The sequence below is a fragment of the Staurois parvus genome, unplaced genomic scaffold (genome assembly GCF_062004578.1).
Source record: "Staurois parvus isolate SC_StPar_1 unplaced genomic scaffold, SC_StPar_1.0 ptg000291l, whole genome shotgun sequence".
NCBI classification, from domain to species: Eukaryota; Metazoa; Chordata; class Amphibia; order Anura; family Ranidae; genus Staurois; species Staurois parvus.
The window spans coordinates 3,875,706-3,898,432 of NW_028318087.1; positions in this window are offsets into that span (position 1 = coordinate 3,875,706).

Below are 22,727 nucleotides of genomic sequence, written 5' to 3' on the forward strand. Positions count from 1 at the left end.
AAGTACTAAGTCATGTTTTGTGAAGGGGATCAAATACTTATTTCCCTCATGAACATATAAATCAGTGCATAATTTGTTAGACATTCATTTCTTTTGAATTTTTTTTTTGTTGCTATTCTGTCTCTCAGTGTTACAATACACCTACCATTCAATTTTTAGACTGATAATTTCTTTGTGAGTGGGCAAACATTCAAAATCAGCAGGGGATCAAATACTTATTTCTTTCACTGTATGATGCGGAATTCTTAGTAGACATGATGACTGTAAGCTGCTCAGGCCCTGAAGCAGCAAAGCAATCTCATGATATAACATTTTACCATCATACTTCACAGTTGGCATGAGGTTCTGCTTTCAAAATGCTTTTTGTTTGTGCTAAACATGTCTACTGCTACTGTGGCCAGACAACTATCTGATCGATCAGCTTGTTCTTTTGACTGTATGTTCAAAAGGAAACTGCAGTCTTGCTTTAATACTCTTTCCTGACAGACTCTATGACAGCGTACATATGGGTTAGTCCTGCCCTCTTCTCTCCTATAGGACCCCACTCCCATAAATCTTTGCTCCTCGCCAGAGGCCATGATCCTTTTTGTCCTTCTCTTATGGACCTAGTGCGTGCAAGTCTTACCTTGTTTCCATATACAGATGGTCCATGACCAAGGCCTGGCGAGCCTCTCCGGGAAAATTGAGGTGATGCACAACTTGTCAGATCTAGGGGTCCTCAGCTAATGGTGGGGTATTGCACGTGGCGGATGGATGCAGTGCTGGCGAAGTTATGCAGATACACCCACTCATCAATTTCAGCATTCCCCAGTTAATGACGGAGTGGAAATGGGCAGGCAGGAGATGGTGCCTGGAAGAGCTGGGGCCTGCCAATGGCGAGCGAGCGGCGACATGGGCTGGATAGCCTGTTAACAGCGCGTGGCCATGTAGCGCCCTGAACGGACGAGGCGGTCTCCGAGGCAGGCAGTTGTGGGAGTGCCTGGGTCGGTGAGCGGTGGTCTCTCTCCTGTGGCAGTGGTCTTCCTTCTAGGTCTGATCATTATATGGCACATGATGACGAAAGTGCTTCCAAGTCTTGACGCCATCACTCTTCCTCTAAAACTGGATGCCACAGGTCTCCTTCCAGCTCCAGGCGTCAGATGTTTTTGATCCTCCTCCAGGCATCACGTTAAGCGGCACTCCAGCCGCTCCAGTAGGAAATCTTGCCTGGGGTTTGAAACTCAGGTTCCTGATGACAGGTCGTTATGTGACTTATCCGGGCAACTGGAAAGAGAGAAAGCGCCAGCCAACGAGAAGAGGTTTTGGTTAGGTGGGTGGTTCAAGAGTCCCTGAAAGAAATGGGGACTAATCATGCCCACAGTTTATCGGTCGGGGTGTGCTCCCCTCCCAAAGACCCCCAAGAGGGATTGGAACCTTCTCAGCCTAGTCACCTGTCATCCTGAGCTTCAGACAGTGAGGCAAAAGGTGAGGTGTATGGGCTTCAACTTCACCTTGGTCTCGCCCTTATTCAAAGCAAATACAGAGGCCTTGAAGTGGGAACAAGCTGTGGAGTCTCCTCCTAAACACAAAAAATTATTTAACCTCTTGCCGACCGCGCATAGCCGAATGACGGCTTCACCGCGGCCGGCCAGTTCTGGGTGGACGTCATATGACGTCCTCCCAGAACGCGCTCTCCTGCGCGCCCCAGGGGGCGCGCACCTGGCGATCTCCGTGATCGCTGTGTCCTACGGACACAGCTGATCACGTGATGTGGTAAAAGGCCAATCACAGCGGCCTTTTACCACGTGATCAGCGGTGTCCAATGACACGCTGATCACAGGGAAATGCAAGTGCCGGTTCTCGGCTGCACTTTCCTCACGCTGTCAGATCGTGAGGAAAGTACTGCCGAGAACCGGCAGTTGTCAGAGCGGGGATCGGCACCGATCATCAGGGCACTGATGATCAGTGCCCTGATGATCGGTGCCCAGCAGTGCCACCCGCAAGTTCCGCCCAGCAGTGCGCCCACTAGCTCCGCCCACCCGTGCCCAGCAGTGCACCCACCTGTGCCCAGCAGTGCCCCCACCTGTGCCCAGCAGTGCACCCACCTGTGCCACTCTGCAGTGCCACCTACCTGTGCCCAGAAGTGCCACCTACATGTGCCCAGCAGTGCCACCCACCTGTGCCCACCCACCTGTGTCCATCAGTGCCACCCACCTGTGCCCACCAGTGCCACCCACCTGTGCCCACCCACCAGTGCTGCCCACCAGTGCCACCCACCAGTGCAGCCCAGCAGTGCTGCCAGTCAGTGCCACCAGTCAGTGCCCAGGGGTTGTGCCAGTCAGTGCCGCCAGTCAGTGCCCAGCAGTGATGCCAGTCAGTGCCGTCTATCAGTACCCATAATCAGTGTCACCTATCAGTGCCGCCTATCAGTGCTGCATATCAGTGCCGCCTATCCGTGACCCCTAATTAGTGCTGTCTATCAGTGCCGCCTATCCGTGCCACCTCATTAGTACTGCCTATCAGTGCCCTTTAGTGCTGCCTATCAGTGCCCATCAGTGCCGCCTATCAGTGCCCATCAGTGCTGCCTCATCAACGCACATCAGTGAAGGAGAAAAAATACCTGTTTGAAAAATTTTATAAAAGAAACAAATAAACTTTTTTTTTTTTCAAATTTTTTGCATTTTTTTATTTATAGCGCAAAAAGTAAAGCGCCCAGTGGCGATTAAATACCACCAAAAGAAAGCTCTATTTGTGAGAAAAAAATGATCAAAATTTCATATGGGTACAATGTTGCATGACCGCGCAATTGTCAATCAAAGTGCGGCAGCGCTGAAAGCTGAAAATTGGCCTGGTAAGGAAGGGGGTATAAGTGCCTGGTAGGCAAGTGGTTAAACATCTAAAAAAGATCGTCCAAATTTTCTGTTCCTGGAGGAACTTGGGGAAAATTTCACTGAGGAGTTGAGCAGTGTCGATAGGAGTGCCTCCTTGCTGTACAAATCAGCCAAACTCTATCCATTCAAATCAGAAGACATCAAATATTTAGAATCAGTCCCTCTGGTGGATGCAGCCTTGATGAGGCTAGCTAAACACATTACCCTCCCTTTCGAGGATTCAGTGTCCTTTAAGGACAATCTGGAAAGGAGAATCGATTCTGATCTCAAACGAATCTACACTATGGCAGGGATGGCTTGCAAGCTGGCGATTGCCCTAGTGGCCTTATCCAAAGCTATGGAAGTGTGGTCGGATAACATGGATGCGGCTCTCAGAAGAGTTCTGGAAGATGTGGCCAGGAATTCAGCCATTTGGGAGATGAGGTTGGCATCTGCCTTTCTGGGGGAGGCCTCAATCGACCTTACCCAACTGCTGGCTCTGGTTATGCTCTCCTCAGTTACAGCCAAACATGCGCTGTTTTCAGCCCTGGTTGGCAGATCAGGCCTCTAAGCAGGCATGCTACCAGATTCCTTTTGAGGGTTCCTGCCTGTTTGGGAACAAACTGGATGGCGCTATAGCCCAGGCTACTGGCAGGAGGTCTGGTTTCCTGCCCCAAGATCAGCGTCTGCTAGGCCAGAAGAGGGCTCAGCCCAGAAGTCAGGGTTCGGAAAAAGCAAGGGACGCGTGGCTCTACAAGCCGGGCTGCGAATTTAAGAGAAGCTGGAAGAGAAGCCGGTCATCTTTTCAGAAGTCTTTTAAGGGCTCGACTTCTGGAGGTCATGAGGCCACAAAGTCCTTTTGAGATTGGACCCATTCAGGCAGGCAGAGCTGTTGTGCCAGTTCCGGAGAGCGAAGAATTTCAGGGCATGCATTCGTCCCTCTTTTTGGTCCAGAAAAGAAATGGGGCCTGTAGATCTCACCCATCTAAACTCCTTTTATCAGGAAGTCAAAATTCAAGATGGAGATGCTGTTCACAATTCAACAAGCAATTCAACCAGGCGACTGGCTCCTGTCTATAGATCTGAAGGATGCCTACTTTCATGTGCCCATTGCAAGAGATTTTCAGAGGTTCCTCCAGTTTGCTGAGGACCAACGGCATCTCCAGTTCGTATGTCTTCCCTTTTGAGCTTTCGACGTTGCCTTGTGTGTTTTCAAAAGTCTTGTTGGTGGTCGTGGCCCTGATTAGAACTAGACACATTCGCCTGCACCATTACCTAGACAACCTGCTCCTACTATCCCAGGGCAGAGAACACCTGTTACAGCAGAGGGCCCCTGTCATCTCGACTCTTGTCAAGTTAGGGGGTTTGTTGAACATGGAGAAGAGCCAGTTGGAGCCCACGTAGTCTCTAATATTCCTCGGGCTCATTTCAACACGGTCAACGCCACCGTCTCCCTACCCTTGGAGAAGATTCCAGTGATCCGGAGCCGAATACTACCTGCCCTGTTGTCCTCACATCTTCAGGCCCTCCAATGCCTGAAATCATTGGCACCATTGTGTCCGCAGTGCCAATGGTGAAGTGGGCACAGTGGAGAATGCGACCCTTCCAGAAGGGCTTTCTTCAACAGTGGAACCCAGGCAACATGAGCCAGGTTATTTACATAACCCCATCTGTCACAGAGTGCCCGTGCCTCCCTCACCCCCCTTGTGCCTGCTGTCCCCTCCCTGTCACCTCACCCTCCGTCACCCCCTCCTGTCAGGTCCTCGCATCCTGCCATTGCCTTTGAAGACAGGCTGTGCAGGGTGAGAGGTGTCACCTCACCCTTCGTCCCCCCCTCTTGTCAGGTCCTCTCATCCTGCCGCAGCCTTTAAAGACAGGCTGCACAGGACAGGAGGAAAGTGACCCCTGTGGCGGGAATCACACCTCTGCCAGCCATATAGACGGAAGAGGGGTGACCCCCCCCTGTCAGGGGACTCCGGCGCAGTGCCGCCGGAATGTCTCCACGCGCCCCCCGGACACAAAGGCCGCACTCCCTGAGCGCGGCCTGAGTGAGAGGGGTGTGCCTTGTTGCCCTGGCAACCTGACCCTGGGCCAGCCATTGCCGGGGCAACCGGGAAGCGTCCTGCGCCGGCTTAAGAAGGCTGGTGCGGGCCCCAGTTTTTTCTGTGGTTTGTCCCCCGCTAGGGACAGGGCGCTGTGCAGCCTGAGCTGAGGCCAGACCCCACAGCCAAGACCCCGCTGAGTCCCCGTGAGCCTGCTGTTGTCCCTGGAAAGCTGTGTGAGGTCTGAGCTGAGGTCAGACCCCACAGCCAAGACTCCGCTGAGTCTCTGTGAGCCTGCTGTTGTCCTTGGAAAGCTGCCCCGTCTGCTGATCGAGTGACCCTGGAAACCGCCTGCTGCTGAGTGTCTGCAAGCCGCCTACCGTGAGTGTCCCTATTATTATTATTATTATACAGTATTTATAAAGCACCGATAGTTCGCTCAGCGCTGTACATTACAAATGGGGACAGAACATGTGACAGAACAATAACAATACAATGCAAAACATGAGGGGATTGAGGGCCCTGCTCTTTCGAGCTTACAATCTAGGAGATACAAGCCACATGTTGCGGAGTGCCCTGAACTGCCCCTATTGTGTGCCCAGATTACCCTTGCCTGAACTGCCCCTATTGTGTGTCCAGATTACCCTTGCCTGAACTGCCCCTATTGTGTGTCCAGATTACCCTTGTCTGAACTGCCCCATTGAGTGCCCGGATCAGTGCTGCCTGAACTGCCCCTATTGTGTGCTGAGATTAATACTTGCTCGGACTGCCTATTGCGTGTCTGGCGTACCGTAGCTACCTGGACTGCCCTTCCCCCTGAGTGCTCGGGCCATCGCTACCAAGATTGCCCTATCGTGGGCCAGATTACAATTATTTTGGGCTCCTCCCCTCTCTTCCCCTTTTTGGGTACCTGGACACTACCTTCCAACCCTGATTGAGTGCCTTCCATAGTTCAATAAAGCTCTGTGTGTTTACCATCTTCTTTGTGTGTTCTGTCCTGCCTACGCTTCCGTCACACCATCCATGAAGGAGAGCCTTCCTTGGTGGCTACAACGGACGAATCTACTTGTCAGGGACCATTGCGACGCATGGGTCTGCACATGCGTAGTTATCTGTCAAGACATGCAGGCAGCAGGGCACTAGGACCCAGGCGCACCCGCCACCTATGACGGCGCTGGGCAGGCACTAGGACCTAGGCTGCACCTGTCAGGCGCAGGGCGGACTACTTAAACCAGCCCTGCACAGACACAAGTTGCCGTATGATCTGATCTTGTTCCTGTGATCTGTGAGTTGATTCCTGACTGTTGCTGACCTTTGCTTGAACCTGACCTTGCTGATATTCTGCTGCCCTGACCCTCTGGCTCATTTGACTACTATTCTGGATATCCCTTCTGATCTGAACTTCTGTTACCAGACCCGGCGAGTGACCTGATTCCTCTGTGCCTGCTGTCTTGTACCACGCTGTCCGCCCGTTACCGACCCGGCCCGTCTGACTACGCTATTGCTCAGCCATCCATCCGACCCGCACGAATTAGCTGCTATTCTCTTCACACCAGGCTCTCTACCTGTCATTACCTCTGGTGATTCCTCTACCTCAGGTGGGTGTACTCAGGGGCCGCGACCTGGTCACTGTCCACTCCAAGCCCATCCCCAGCATCAGGGACTCTTGTGAACATGTGGACTGGGACTTAGACTCCGCGCCTTGGGGAATCCTGTCCTGTGGACTGCTAGAGTACACCAGGTGGGCCATAACACTCCTCAATTGCCATTCAATCGCCCCCATCTCTTGGGTCACAATCAAACAGATGCCAGCAACTCTGGATGGGGCGATCTCTGCCAGTCAGAGATAGCTCAGGGCAGATGGAGCTTTTCCTCCCACAGGTTGTGGTTGAATGTCCTGGAATTGTGAGTGGCATTCTGTGCCCTACGGGCCTTCCAGCACCTAACACAGGGGAAATCAGTCCTCCTGAGGTCCAACAATACAACGGCAGTGTCCTACATAAGGAGACAGGGCGGGACCCACAGCCTGACCCTCTTGCGAGAGGTAAAGCCAATCATGACCTGGGCTCAGGGAAACCTCTCCAATATATTGGCAGTATACGTCCCCGGAGTCCAGGACTCGAAAGTAGACTCGACACGGAACTCTTCAAGTGGCTACTGACCCTCGGGGTCAGTCCAGAAGTCGACCTGTTGCCTCCCCATGCAACAGCAAACTGGAGATGTACTACACCAGGAATCGCTGTCCCCAAGCCTTCAGGGTGGATGCTCTGACGGATCAGTGGAGGTTTTGCATAGCCTATGCGGTTTCCCAGTCCCTGTCATTTTCAGCTTTCTTCAGGATGCTCAGCAGAAGCAGTGGAGGTAGTGGCTGTAATTTCGTACTGGCCAAGCAGTGGTTTCCCTTACTTGCACAGCTCAGCTTTCAGGATCTGGTTCCTCTCCCTCTCAAGCCAGACCTGCTGTCACAGGGAGCCTTTCTTCACCCTTGCCCAGCCCGGCTTCATCTAATGGTCTGGTTCTTGAGATGGGGAGGCTGGAGGCCTTTGGCTGTCCTGCTGAAGTCATCCCTACCCTGATGAATGCCAGAAGACCAAGTACCAACAGGGTCTATGGAAGAGTCTGGTCTAAGTTTGTGGACTATATTTTGGCCGTGTGCGGATCCTATAGTAATCCAAGGAGTCAGGATATCCTGGGATTCCTACAGTCAGGCCTGGACCTGCTCCTGTCGGTCAGCACCCTTAGGGTTCAAGTATCAGCCATCTCGCCTTCACTGGAGTATCATGGGCCGACTACTGGAGTATCATGGGACCTCCTGCTTGTCCTCGACTTCTTCTCTTGAGGTGTCTCAGAATTGGCTGGTCCACTCATAGTGAGTGAGCTCTCCATGAAGGTGGCCTTTCTGGTGGCGGTTACATCAACAAAAAGTCTCTAAATCGGGTACCTTGGCTGCAAAGAACTGTTTTTGACATTTCTTCTCAGATCAAGTGGTCCTCATCCCTATGCTAGGTTCTAATCCTAAAGTGACCTTGGTCTTCCACGAAAACAAGGAGATTGTCCTGCCAAGGTTTAGAGGCTCGGGAGTCAATGACATTCACCCCTTGGATGTAGGTGAGACCTAAAAGTATTACTAAACCCAGGACCCTGCATTCACTATATCTGGTCTCCCACAGCACACAAAACATGGAAATACATTTATTATAGTAAATATAAACTTCTAAATACCTTTTCTCATCAGCAGTTAGAACCCACAAGACTGCTCTGTGTCCAGCCTAGCACTAGCTAAAGCTTGTAGGAGGATGGAAATCCCCTAACCTCTATCTGGACAGTGTTGATTGGCCCTGTGTTGATTACATGCACTCTCCTAAGAAAAAAAAAACCTCTCCAGCAATATACACCAAACTGAGCATGTCCAGACCTATGGTTCAGTCTGGAGATAAGCGGCGGTCGCTTGAAAAAGGGGAGGAATTTTTACACAATGCAGAGGATTAAACCCTTAGGTTCCACAGTGAGTATAACAAGCATGCTTTACTGCAGATACAGACTAATTTTACTTTTGTGGGTTTAGTAACACTGTAAAGCTGTACTTGCAGGTCACAGCATCCTTACGTAGTTTGGACCGTCTATTCATCCTTTTCCATGAGAGGAGTAAAGGAGACCAGGCTTCTCCCCAGATCAATCACGACCTGGATTGTCCAGGCTATCCATCCGGGGATTACTGAGCATCTCCGACTAGAAGGAGGACTGCTTTGTTTACTAACAGTCCTCCTCCCTGTCGGCTCTGGCACACTGCTCTGGATGGCTGTACACAGCACAGCCATCAAGAGCAGTGTGATTACACTAAAGCACACACCCCCTGCCTCCTAGTAAAACACTTCCTGCACAAAATTAACCCTTTGATCACCCCTGATGTTAACCCCTTCCTGCCCAGTGCCATTAGTACAGTGTCAGGGCTTTTTTTTTTCAGCACTGATCACTATATTGGTGTCACTGGGGACGTCAGTGACACCCAGTCAGTTCCCCCCCAGGATCAGAATGTCCGCCGCAGTTCCGCTATAAGTCGCTGATCGCTACCATTACTAGTAATTAAAAAATTCCAGTATCAATACCGCCATTTGTAAATGCTAAAACTTTAGCAGAATGTAGCAGAATACATTTTGGCCTAAATTTATGGCAAAATTTGATTTTTAAATTTTTGTTTACTGGACATGTGTAACTGCTTCCCGACTGCCCTATAGCAGATATATTGCTACATGGCGGCAGGGGTGTGCAAAATCATGTGTGTATGTATGTATAATGCATGTGTGTATATATATGCGTGTGTGTATGTATATATGTGTATGTATATATATGTTTGTGTGTGTGTGTGATTTTGTATTTCCAGGTAGGGGGCGTACGCAAGCCCTACCTGTGCCTCCATTTGCGGCCACGGCTGTCTATCACCAGATCCCGGCTGGTGATTCCCCGCCGATGCCCAGTGATTACTGAGCATCTCTGATGGGGAGGAGGACTGCTTTGTTTCCTAACAGTCGTCCTCCCTGTCAGCTTGGGCACACTGCTCTGGATGGCTGTGCACAGCCATCCAGAGCAGTGTGATTATAGTATAGCCCACACACAGCCCCCTATGTAAAACACTCCCTGCACAAAATTAACCCTTTGATCGCCCACGATAACCCCTTTCTGCCCAGCGTCATTAATACAGTGTCCGCGCTTTTCTTTTTTTTTTTTTTTTTTTTTTAGCACTGATCACTGTATTGTTGTCACTGGGGATGTCAGAATGCCTGCCGCAGTCCCACTATAAGTCGCTTATCGCTGCCATTACTAGTACAAAAAAAGGTCCAGTATCAATACCGCCATTTGTAAACACTATAACTTTCACGTAAACCAATTCATTTACACGTATTGGGATATTTTTTTTAGCAAAGACATGTTGCAGAATACATTTTGGCCTAAATTTATGGCAAAATGTGATTTTTAATTTTTATTTTACTGGACATGTGTAACCGCTTCCCGACTGCCCTATAGCAGATATATTGCTACAGGGCGGCAGGGGTGTGCAAAATCATGTGTGTATGTATGTATAATGCGTGTGTGTATGTGTGTGTGTATGTATATATATATATATATGCGTGTGTGTATGTACAGTGGGGATCAAAAGTTTGGGCACCCCAGCTAAAAATTTGTATTAATGTGCATAAAGAAGCCAAGGAAAGATGGAAAAATCTCCAAAAGGCATCAAATTACAGATTAGACATTCTTATAATATGTCAACAAAAGTTAGATTTTATTTCCATCATTTACACTTTCAAAATAACAGAAAACAAAAAAATGGCATCTGCAAAAGTTTGGGCACCCTGCAGAATTTATAGCATGCACTGCCCCCTTTGCAAAGCTGAGACCTGCCAGTGTCATGGATTGTTCTCAATCATCGTCTGGGAAGACCAGGTGATGTCAATCTCAAAGGTTTTAAATGCCCAGACTCATCTGACCTTGCCCCAACAATCAGCACCATGGGTTCTTCTAAGCAGTTGTCTAGAAAACTGAAACTGAAAATAGTTGACGCTCACAAAGCTGGAGAAGGCTATAAGAAGATAGCAAAGCGTTTTCAGATGTCAATATCCTCTGTTCGGAATGTAATTAAGAAATGGCAGTCATCAGGAACAGTGGAAGTTAAAGCAAGATCTGGAAGACCAAGAAAAATATCAGACAGAACAGCTCGCAGGATTGTGAGAAAAACAATTCAAAACCCACGTTTGACGGCACGATCCCTCCAGAAAGATCTGGCAGACACTGGAGTTGTGGTACACTATTCCACTATAAAGAGATACTTGTACAAATATGATCTTCATGGAAGAGTCATCAGAAGAAAACCTCTTCTACGTCCTCACCACAAAAATCATCGTTTGAACTTTGCAAGTGAACATATAGACAAGCCTGATGCATTTTGGAAACAAGTTCTGTGGACCGATGAGGTTAAAATTAAACTTTTTGGCTGGACGTTTGGAGAAGAAGGGGCACAGAATTTAATGAAAAGAACCTCTGTCCAACTGTTAAGCATGGGGTTGGATCAATCATGCTTTGGGGTTGTGTTGCAGCCAGTGGCACAGAGAACATCTCACGAGTAGAAGGAAAAATGGATTCAATAAAATTTCAGCAAATTTTGGATGGTAACTTGATGCCATCTGTGAAAAAGCTGAAGTTAAAGAGAGGATGGCTTCTACAAATGGATAATGATCCTAAACACACCTCGAAATCCACGGGGGATTACATCAAGAGGCGTAAACTGAAGGTTTTGCCATGGCCTTCACAATCTCCTGACCTCAACATAATTGAAAATCTATAAATAGACCTTAAAAGAGCAGTGCGTGACAGACAGCCCAGAAATCTCAAAGAACTAGAAGACTTTTGTAAGGAAGAATGGGCAAAGATACCTCAAACAAGAATTGAAAGACTCTTGGCTGGCTACAAAAAGCGTTTGCAAGCTGTGATACTTGCCAAAGGGGGCAGTACAAGATATTAACTCTGCAGGGTGCCCAAACTTTTGCAGACGCCATTTTATTGTTTTCTGTTATTTTGAAAGTGTAAATGATGGAAATAAAATCTAACTTTTGTTGACATATTATAAGAATGTCTAATCTGTAATTTGATGCCTTTTGGAGATTTTTCCATCTTTCCTTGGCTTCTTTATGCACATTAATACAAATTTTTAGCTGGGGTGCCCAAAACTTTCGCTCCCCACTGTATATATGTGTATGTATATATATGTTTGTGTGTGTGTGATTTTGTATTTCCAGGTAGGGGGCGTACGCAAGCCCTACCTGTGCCTCCATTTGCGGCCACGGCTGTCTATCACCGGGTCCCGGCTGGTGATTCCCCGCCAATGCCCAGTGATTACTGAGCATCTCTGATGGGGAGGAGGACTGCTTTGTTTACTTACAGTCGTCCTCCCTGTCAGCTTGGGCACACTGCTCTGGATGGCTGTGCACAGCCATTCAGAGCAGTGTGGTTACAGTATAGCCCACACACAGCCCCCTATGTAAAACACTCCCTGCACAAAATTAACCCTTTGACCGCCCATGATAACCCCTTTCTGCCCAGCGTCATTATTACAGTGTCCGTGCTTTTTTTTTTTTTTTAGCACTGATCACTGTATTGGTGTCACTGGGGATGTCAGAATGCCTGCCGCAGTCCCACTATAAGTCGCTGATCGCTGCCATTACTAGTACAAAAAACTTGGACTTTTTTTTTATAGCTCAAAATATAAAAAAATGCACAGGCGATTAAATACCACCGAAAGAAAGCTCAATTTGTGGGAAAAAAAGGATGTACATTTAATTTGGGTGCAGTATTGCATGACCGTGCAATTGTCAGTTAAAGTAACGCAGCACCGTAATGCAGAAAATAGCCTTGTCTGGAAGGGAGGTAAATCCTCAGGAGCGCAAGTGGTTAAATTGGTGCAGTCTCCTTCTTATTGGAGATGCAAGCACTTTGACACCAATTGTTGCAAGAGTTGTCTGCAGATTCCCCTATCACATTTTGGAGTTCTTGGAGACTTCTTTTGGCATTAAATCATCAGCTTTTGGACTGAATTTGCTGGGCTGGTCACCCCTAGATAAATTAGCAGTCATTTTAAATCAAAACCACTTGTAAACTACTTTGTTTAAAGTGAAAGAAATGATTTTAAATATTTTGGCGATCTTTTTAAATCCCTTGCCAGACATGTAGGCATCCACAAGCTTCTTTCTGAGAGCCTTAGAGAGCTTTATTGATTTTGGCACAATGACACCCCACAGTTCAGTAACAAAGAGAACACCCAACCCTAGATAACTAAGGTTTGAATAAGACTGATTTCATCAGAAGGTTCTAATCGTGGGCACTTTATTTTGATTTAATGGATTTAAAGTGGTAAATGTAGGGGTGTACTTTATTTTTTTTTCCACATTACAAAGCTGCATTTTTGTCTTTTTTATGACAATGAAAATACTGTCCTCTTTATGTGTCTTTGTTCTAATTTTCTTTTACCTTTATTTGTACACACTGTTTGAATAAAGAACCAGTGTTTGCCTGTTCAAATATTTAAAAGAAAAAAAGGCCCGTACATATGATCAGAGAATCGTATGAAAAATACTGATTTTGAATCGATCATACCATAATCTGATCGTTAGTACAAAGCTTTTAAGAGCTGAGAGCTGATCAGGACAGGTCGTTGAAAATGATCTGATTGGACAAGCACGAAAATGTTTCTCGCATGATGCAATTTTTGTCTAAAATATAGTACATTACATCACTTACAAATTTTTATTCTGCCATGCAAGTTTTTTCGTAACTTTAGTAACCCTGTCATTTTCAATAAGGAGACTAGCATGCAAACAAAAGGATTATTTGTCTGATAATCTCATCATGTGTACCAGGTTCTCATGCACACAGCACATATATTTAACTCTCCTAGAAGCCAGCAGAGGAAAAATGCCTGAGGCTTAAAGGTATCTAAAGCTTTTGCAAGCTTTTAGGTGCTTTTTACAGGCGTCAAGCTCTTGGGCGTTAGTTCAATTTCATTGGCCTGAAAAAATAATTTATTTAGCGTTTAGGCTCATATAGCAGCGTCAAGCATTTTTTCTACCCAAACTCTGCTGCTCCTGGACTCACTGGCAGTGGGGTTTTTTTCCTGCCTCCAAAAACCCCTGCCAATAAACGCTGCTAAAATCAAAAACAGAACCACTGATTTGGAAAAAGATACACCCCCTTGTGTCAGTATTTTGTTGAGCTACCTTTTTCTTTAATTACAGCCTTTAGTCTGTTGGTATATGCCTCTGCTAACTTTGCACATCTAGACTTTGCAGTATTTGCCCACTCTTTTTTGCAGAACTGCTCAAGTTCAGTTAAATTTGATGGTGACGCTTGTGGACTGCAGTCATCAAGTCATTCCACAGATTTTCAATGGGGTTTAAGTCTGGGCTTTGACTAGGTCATGCAAGAAAATTTGCTTTTTTTTCTCCTTCGACCACTCTGTGGTAATTTTTGCTGTGTGCTTTGGGTCACTGTCATGTTGGAGGGTAAATTTTCTTTCCATTGACAATTTTCTGGCAGAGGGCAGCAGATTTTCCTCAAGAATGACGGTATTTTGCCCCATCCATTTTTCCTTCTATCCTGACAAGTGCTCCAGTCCCTGCTGCAGAGAAACACCCCCATAACAGGACATTATCACCTCCACGCTTTATTGTTGGAATGGTGTTATTTGGAGGGTGATCTGTATTGGATTTCAGCCAGACATATCATTTAGTGTTGAAGCCAGATAATTAAATTTTAGTCCCATCTGACCTCGACCTCAGAAGCTTCAAGCTGCGTTTTGGTAAATCTCAGGTGTGACTGCATGTGGCCTTTCCTGAGGACTGGCTTTATTTCTTGGAACCCTCCCATGTAAGCCATATTTGTGGAATATTTGTGATATTGTTGTCACGTGCACACAGTATACACAATGGCTCTTTCATCCAGTTTGAAGCAATGTCCTGATCCAGGGAGGGTCTGTGTTGCACCAAATACCTTCCACTTAATAATAGACTTATTTATTTGTTTCAGGTACTTACAGTGAGGAACAGAAGTATTTGAACACCCTGCGATTTTGCAAGTTCTCCCACTTAGAAATCATGGAGGGGTCTGAAATTAACATTATAGGTGCATTCCCACTCTGAGAGACAGAATTGAAAAAAAAAATTCAGGAAATCACATTGTATGATTTTTAAAGAATTTATTTATCTTGCACTGCTGAACATAAGTATTTGAACACCTGAGAAAATCAGTGTTAATATTTGGTACAGAAGCCTTTGTTTGCAATTACAGAGGTCAAACGTTTCCTGTAGTTCTTGACCAGGTTTGCACACACTGCAACAGGGATTTTGGCCCACTCCTCCACACAGATCTCCTCTAGATCTGTCAGGTTTCGGGGCTGTCACTGAGCAACAGCTCCCTCCAAAGATGTTCTATTGGATTTAGGTCTGGAGACTGGCTAGGCCACTCCAGAACCTTGATATGCTTCTTATGGAGCCACTCCTTGGTTATCCTGGCTGTCTGCTTTGGGTCGTTGTCGTGTTGGAAGACTCAGCCAAGACCCATCTTCAGTACTCTGACTGAGGGAAGGAGGTTGTTGCTCAAAATCTCACAATAAATGGCCCCATTCATCCTCTCCTTAATACAGTGTAGTCGTCCTGTCCCCTTCGCAGAAAAGCACCCCCAAAGCATGATGTTACCACCCCCATGCTTCACAGTAGGGATGGTGTTCTTGGGATGCAACTCATCCTTCCTTTTCCTCCAAACACAACAAGTGAAGTTTAGACCAAAAAGTTCTACTTTGGTCTCATCTGACCACATGACTTTCTCCCATGCCTCCTCTGGATCATCCAGATGGTCATTGGAAAACTTCAGACAGGCCTGGACATGTGATCACTTGAGCAGGGGAACCTTCCATGCAATGCATGATTTGAAACCATGATGGCGTAAAAAGTTGTTAATATTTATTTTAGTAACTTTAATCTGCATAAAACATTTGACAGTGTCATGTCTGAGATAATTTATGAGGGAAGGGAGTGTTTAGGGGCGGAATTAAAGGCGGGGCTGGGTTGGGTGGGGCATCTGGTGGAGAGTAACTCTTAAGCCCTGGCTAGTAGCTCAGAACTTGCAATTTTGAGCCCTGATGTTTACATCCCAGCAGGGGCGGACTGACAACTCATGGGGCCCCCGGTCAATAGGGGATCATGGGGCCCCTGTGTCCTTGCCCAAACTCAAAAAAAGCTATGAAAAAGGTACCAGGGGCATCTCATGGGGCCCCCTACTGACCCCGACCCTCGGGCAGTGCCCGAGTTTCCAAATGGTCAGTCCGCCTCTGCATCCCAGGTGTCTTCAGGAGGGGAGGAGGGGTTTTCTCAGCTAAGCACACACTCCCACCTGTGATAAGGGCAGATAGATTCCAGGCAGTAAATGCTACATGAATAACCTGCTCTTACTGAAAATGGCCATGGCTAGAAATGCTCGGGGGTGTTTTGAAAGGATTTCCCAGAAAAATAAAGCATGGATAGATGGGGGAGTTTGCTTGGGGTCCTTTTTTGTTTTGTGGTGCTCATATGTACTGTAGTTCCACTTTAACACCTGGATGCTGATGTCACACAAATATGCGGCCTCACCGAACTGGGCTTTTTTCCGTGGGGCCACATATTTGCGTATCTTTGTACTGGGAGCGCTCCACTTAGCATACTTTCAGCACAAGGACCGAGTTGTCACTGAGAGTCCCGTACTATTAATCGGGACTTGGAATTCCCGATTCCAGGTCAAATGATCGCTGTGATAGCCTCTGATTGGCTATCACAATGATCAGTCACTGTAAATTCATCCTTGTGTATTCTTTCTCCCTGAATAGAGGAGAAAGATACATTGTATCTCTCTCTCCTTGGAGAGAGAAAAAAAAAACAGATAAAAATAAGTAAATATTTTAAATATAAAATAAAGAAAAAATACCTAGATCTAGGTCAGTGCCAGGGTCAGTGTTCGGGTCAAAGGTCAGGATTTTTTTTTTCCTTTAACCACTAGCCTACAGGGCACTTATACCCCCTTCCTGCCCAGGCCAATTTCCAGCTTTCAGCGCTGTTGCACTTTGAATGACAATTGCGCGGTCATGCAACACTCTATCCATATGAAATGTTTATAATTTTTTTCTCACAAATAGAGCCCTTTTTTGTTGGTATTTACTTGCCGCTGGGGGTTTTATTTTTTGCTTCTTAAACAAACCAAAAACCACTGAAAAATTTGAAAAAAAAAAAATTCTTAGTTTTTGTTATAAAATTTTGTAAATCAGTGATTTTTCTCCTTCACTGATGTCCGCTAATGAGGCTGCAGTGATGGGCACTGATGAGGAGGCACTGGTAAGTGGCACTGATAGGCGGCACTGACTGGCACTGTTAGGCAGCACTGACTGGCACTGATGCACACTGATAGGCGGCACTGACTGGCACTGTTAGGTGGTACTGACTGGCACTGTTAGGCGGCACTGACTGGCACTGATGCACACTGATAGGCGGCACTGACTGGCACTGATAGGTGGCACTGACTGGCACTGATGGGTGACACAAAGGCAGCTCAGATGGGCACTGAAATGTGGCACTGATGGGCACTGGCAGGTAGCATGGATGAGCACTGAGAGCTGGCACTGATGGACACTGACAGGTGGCACTGCTACACAGATCATCAGGGCACACTGATCATCAGTGCTCTGATGATCTGTGTACATGTCCCCTCCGAGGAATGCCGATTACCGGCTCTCCTCTCCTCTCGAGCTGTCAGCGTGACAGCTCCTGGGGAGAGAAATGCCAATAACCGGCATTTCCCTGTTTACATGTGATCAGCTGTTATTGGACACAGCTGATCACATGACTGAGCAGACATCTTCGGCTCTTTCCGTGGATCTGTGATCCGCTGTGTCCAAGGGACACAGCGCACCGCCGATTGCCGTGCTCCGGGAGCCGCGCGTGCGCGGTTAGAATGGGAGGACGTCATACGACGTCCTCCCAGAACGAGAGAACCACCTTGCGTCCATCATATTACTATATGGCGGCGGGAGGTGGTTAAAATTAGTATCAGTGTTTTAGGTAAGAAAAAAAAAAGCAAAATGCGCACTATTGCTTCTGAGCTGTACTACGGGTACAAACAACAAATAACATACACATATGTGATATCACTGCTATTGTCAGAAGCTGAAAAATGTATTTTGGGTTGTTCTTTGGTGGTAGGTTATGGTAGTAAGAAGCACACAGCTAAATTTAAAAAAAAATTTTTTTACTGTTTTGTGTCAGTTTTCATTTGATGATGATGATGATAATAATAAAAACCAGGAGATATCCATTACCATTTACCACCAATTGAAAATCCAATTTGTCCAGGAAAAAAAGAAGGTATAATCTAGTTTTGATGGTATGTACTGTTTTACTAACACATGTCAACGTTGCAAAATCTTACTTTTAAGATTTGTTTTACCCTTAGCCATGAAATGGTTAATTGTCAAACATTTTTTTACACAAGCTGCAACTTCTGTATGTCTGGGGATTTTGAATCCCAATGCAAAGGATTACTTGTACTACTTGGAAGTGTACACTTCCGTTTCCAGATTGGTCCTAATCTTTGTTAACTTTTACCACTTCACCCAGACACAATCTGCCACCATTGCAAATGCACCTGTTAGTGTCAACATAGCTGTAACAGCAACCTAACACATTTGGAGGCTAAAGGAGGCCCACCTTATAGCCCTATATTTTTAGAGTCCCATAAAAGCTAATTCCACTTTTCTGATCATGTTTCATGTTACACCGATATTTATGTCCTCAGTCCCTCACCCTCAAACCATCCCCCACTTAAAGAATCCCAAAGCTCGTCTCCATGCTGGCTGCTATCAGACTTGCAGAGACACGCATAGCCATGTCATTCATTCACACTAATCTATGAATCAAAACACTATAAGTCCCATCTGCCACTGTAGCAGAGGGACTGTACTTCTCAGTAGGGCACGAGTTTTGTGAAGTCACCACACAATGTACCTGCTGATTGTGGTTCCAGTGATTTGCAGGGTCAAATGTACCTTTGTAAGTAAATAAATATAATGGCGCCTATGGAAAGAAAGAGAAAAAATATATGTGTATGGATCACTTAATTGATATACCAGCTGCAAAATCCACCATAAATAAATAAAGTGTAACAAATAACACAAAATATAATTTGCGCTAGTAAGTAAATATTAGAATATATCTATGAGTCAAAAAAATATATATAAAATATTATCCATGTAAATAATATTTATAAATACATATAAAAAGATTTTTTATATATAAAAAAATGTCCAAACAAACAGTCCAAAATTTGAAATGTGTAATACAGATCCAAAAATGTGCACAAAAAAAATATAAAAATATAAATGTGACAATCCACCACCAAAAATACTAAACTCACCAGAGCTATAAAAAAACTGAAGCATATATTGCTCTGGGAGCGGTGGTATTAGTAGAGTAATAGACCATTCATGGATGTGTCTTCAGGGAGTAATATTCTGCAGAACCCAGATCCAAGCAGACCAATTTCAAATGGAGCTCTAGAATCAAATACCATCAAGGAAATCCACTTCTCCAAAAAGATCACCCTAATAGTATCCAAGAGGGGAAATGCCAGACACTCGGAAGAAACAAAAGAACTTCATGGTGCAGTATTATTAAAAACCGCTTCCTTTATTATGCACTCATTGCACTTATCTCAAAAGGTGTCACAGCCGACACCAGCGTTAACAGCATACAGGAATCACAATGAAAAACGAACCCAGCCACTCGGCACATGCGCAGTAGCTCGCTGGGAAACGTAATGACGTCACATCGATCAAGCTCCTCCCTACGCGTTTCGTCATCGACGTCCTCACGGAGCTGTGATTTTTCATTGTGATTCCTGTATGCTGTTAATGCTCTAGACCGTATTTCCTGCTTGGAAACTTTGCTTATGCAAAGAAATGTTTCAGAACTAACTATTCTCCGCTTTCCCTTAATGAAGAAAGGCTTTTTTTTTATTCCTCCAATTTATACTTACCTAGGTGGATGCAGCATTGGTGCGATGCTGCATCTGTCTCCTGCTGGTTCTAAGTGTGGGAACTCAGCGATCACATGACCACTGATCGCTGAGTTCTCACAGCTGCTTTGAGCAGAGAGCGGTGACTGACAGTCACCGCTGTCTGCTCTGGCACCCTAGTGCTCACTGGAGCTGTGGAGGGGGAAGAAGAGGCTGGCTTAGGCTCTCAGCAGCTTGAACCTGACAGAACACTTTTGGGATAAATTAGAGTGGAGACTGCAAGCCAGGCCTTCTCATCGGATATCGGTGCCTGACATCACAAATGCGCTTCTGGAAGAATGGTCAAACATTCCCATAGACACACTCCTAAACCCTGTGGACAGCCTTCCCAGAAGAGTTGAAGCTGTTAGCTGCAAAGGGTGGGCCAACTCAATATTGAACCCTACGGATAAAGACTGGGATGCCATTAAAGTTCATGTGCATGCAAAGGCAGGCATCCCCAATACTTTTAACAATATAGTGCATCACCGCACACATCGGAATGAAAGCAATAATTCTAGTACAAAACTTCCTCTGTAACGCTAAACTGATGACCTATAGGGGGGCTTTTAAAGCGTTGCCTATAGAAAATATAGGGTACTGAAGTTTGTTGCCATTTCATGGGTGCATGGAAAAACTGCTCTGGTTGTGAAAGGGTTAAAGGATAAGTTCACCTTCTGGAACATGTTACATGTTCCACCCCTTTTTTAGGGTGGCTCAACTTAATCATGTTACCAAAACCAGTGATGAGTTCAGACGATCCAATAATCTACGTGCAGTAGGGTTAGGAAGGAGCTTCCTGATGACACGATTCTGCAAAATGTATTGAGGCCTGGCCGCTGTTGTCACTTCTGGTCCCTTTTGCATGTTAATTCTGGTGGGTTGGAGCTGGCTCGGATACAGTGTGTGGAGTTCGCTAGTCATCCCATGCTGTTGTTTTAGTGCCTTGGGCACATTGATATGTGAGTGCAATTTTAAACATTTAAATTTTAATAAACATACTATACTATGAGAGCAATTGCTTTCTTTTTGAATGCATATATGGTGACATCCCATTAATTACAAGAGAATAGCCCTAAAGAGGCTTTACTGACGTATGGGCCCTGATTTTACTAAGAATTTAGTCTACCAGCAGATGCTGAACATTCAGGCAGACTCAATTCAATCAATCAAGACCTGTCAGTCTTCAGAAAGGTGCCCAGCAAGTTGATTTAAAAAGAGTCTACTTTCTAGACTCTTTCCTGTTTGTAAATACAAAATCATGTTGGGTGTATTTCTAGATGCAATGATGGATATGTTCTCTAGGTGGAGCACAAGCTCGGGCTCTTCTCTTTCTTCTCATTCTCTTTAATCATGTAACTATTCTACATTCCAGCTCAAACTCTGTCTGCTACAGTAGCTTAGTGGTTAGTACTCAGCACTTGGGTCATGGGTTCTAAACCCGGTCATGGCTGCACCTGTCTGGAGTCTGCATGCTTTCTCTGTACAGGTGTGTTTCTGCCAACACTCTAAAGACATGCTGTTAGGTTAATTGGGCCTAGTATATGTCTGAGTTTTTGGCCTTAGATTGTAAGCTCTTTGACATTACAGACTATTGTGAATTGACAAAATATGGAGGTCATTTTCCGGGGTGCTGTCAGTGCCAGGAATATTGATCAATCAAGATTTTGGCTACTGACTAGAAAGTGGAGAGGGAGTGAATCTTACCTGCGTCCTGTTCTTCTGACAAGTTTGAAACTTTCAATTTTCCTTCTGTTTATATTTCATTGCAACTTTGTTTCTCTTCTCTTAGGCTACGTTCACACTAGCCTTGTCAGCAGGCGTCAGACAGGCGTTTGAGAAGCGTTAAAAATGCTTCCCAAACGCCTATAAAAATTCTGCACATAGCAGCACACAGTGCTGTTCACACTGAAGCGTTAGCGTTGCGTCACGGCAAAACTGGCACCTCACGTCGAGTCAGGAGGAGTTGAAGCCTCCCAATCAAGTCTATGGTGCCGCTCCTCAAATGCATGACAGGCGTTTGCGGAGCATTAATACCATTTAACATCATCATAGGAGTTTGTGGTGCAGTTTTAACACTTGGTAAACGCCTATTAAACGCCTCAAAACCGTGCATAGGGCGTTTTGTGGAGTGTTTCAGGAGCGTTAAAACCGCTTCCCAAATGCCTGTCAAATGCTATAGGGTCATTTTGCAAGAGTTGGAAATAAAGTCAAGTGTGAACAAGCCCTTAAACCTCTCTCCTTATACAACTTGACCCCCTCCCCCACCCCCTGTCATCACCTGTTCCATCTGCAAATCTACATAAAACCGCCCCACTTTTTATTTAACTATTTATTTTCTGATCAAGTTAATGTGTCTCATTTCCTCTCAGCTACAGCTTGGATCTCGCATTATTATATGATTCCTGATTGTATCTCACCACTAGTCTGATTGAATTCACAATTCCTGGCCAATCCTGTTCACTTACCTATAATAACCTTTAGGGCCAGTTCACACTACATCTGGAACACATTTAGACTGTTTCTATAGTGTGAACTGGCCCTTAGGACTTGTTCACACCATTTGTGGTGCAGAAACTCATGCAAGAGCACGCATTTTCCTGCACAGCAAAGAAATGCAATGCCCTTTGCAGATGTGCGCAGGTACCATGATGAAAACTTAATTGCACCTCCACACATCTAGTAAACACAGACCCATTCACAGCCACCAAAATGCATGGCACCACACTACTGTGCGGTTAGGTGCAACACACTTTTAAAATAATATGCCTGCAGTATTTTTGCATGTTTCCACACGTTAGACAGCCTATTGAAATTAATGAGCTGAGGAAAAAAAAAGTAAAAAATGCCACATTCACACAGGTCCTCTGGCCTGTACAGCATGAATGAGTGGGTTGGTCATGTGGCTGGAGCCATTAAATTAACACACACCATCACTTAAGTAGGATTATCTATCCACAAAACAGGCTGCAGATCAAAATATCAATATAAAAATACATAAAGTAGCAAAATACCAAACGCCTCCCACCTCCCCAGATTCCCCACACATACATTTCTCATCAGATTTGTCCTAAAACACATTTTAGTTTAAATAAGCAAACTATAGCCAAGTGCAGATTTGGAAGAGCAGAGCAATTGAGGTGTTAGGATTACAATGCAAAGATAATAAACACACAATCATTGTACAATAATACACAAACACACTTTAGAAAGAAAA